This window comes from Triticum aestivum, chromosome 7D (genome assembly GCF_018294505.1).
Source record: "Triticum aestivum cultivar Chinese Spring chromosome 7D, IWGSC CS RefSeq v2.1, whole genome shotgun sequence".
NCBI lineage: Eukaryota > Viridiplantae > Streptophyta > Magnoliopsida > Poales > Poaceae > Triticum > Triticum aestivum.
Window position 1 is genome coordinate 80,211,344 of NC_057814.1, and position 649 is coordinate 80,211,992.

Genomic DNA, 649 nt, shown 5'->3' on the forward strand with positions numbered 1-649 from the left:
CCGAAACTCCTCAAAGACTGAGGTCGATAGTCCCTTAGTCATAACATCGGCAAACTGCTGAGTGGTAGGAACGTGCAGTACACGAACCTTCCCAAGGGCCACCTGCTCGCGAACGAAGGGTGTGTTTGGTTGATGTCACGGACTGGAATGGCATGGGTCCGACCCATTCCTAGGCCTCGTTTTCGCGTTCAGTTGGACTTATGGATCGGAACCCACTCGTTCCCGCGGACCGAATATTCGGCCCAGATGCGGAACGTGGTGAGACCTCGAAAACGGCCGGACCACGCGGAACCGCTCACCCCTCGCTCTCTCGCAGCCCTCGCAGCCCTATCACCTCGCTCTCCCTCCAGGTGCGCCGCCTCTCCCTCCTCTCTCCCCGTCCATGGATCTAGCCGCGCCGGCCGATTCCTTCCTTCCCCGCCGGCCAAATCTTCCCTTCCCCGCCGGCCGACTCCCTCCTTTCCTCGGTGCCCACTAACTCCTCTCATTCCTCTCACGATTTGCTGCAGAACAGAGGGAGCTCGATCTGGATCTGCAGTTGCGGCGGCTTGCAGAGGAATAGCAGCGGGGCGGCGGCTTCTGGCAGGCTGACGGCGGCAGCAGAGGCCCAGCACACCATCCCAATCTCTAGGTACAAACATCAATCCCT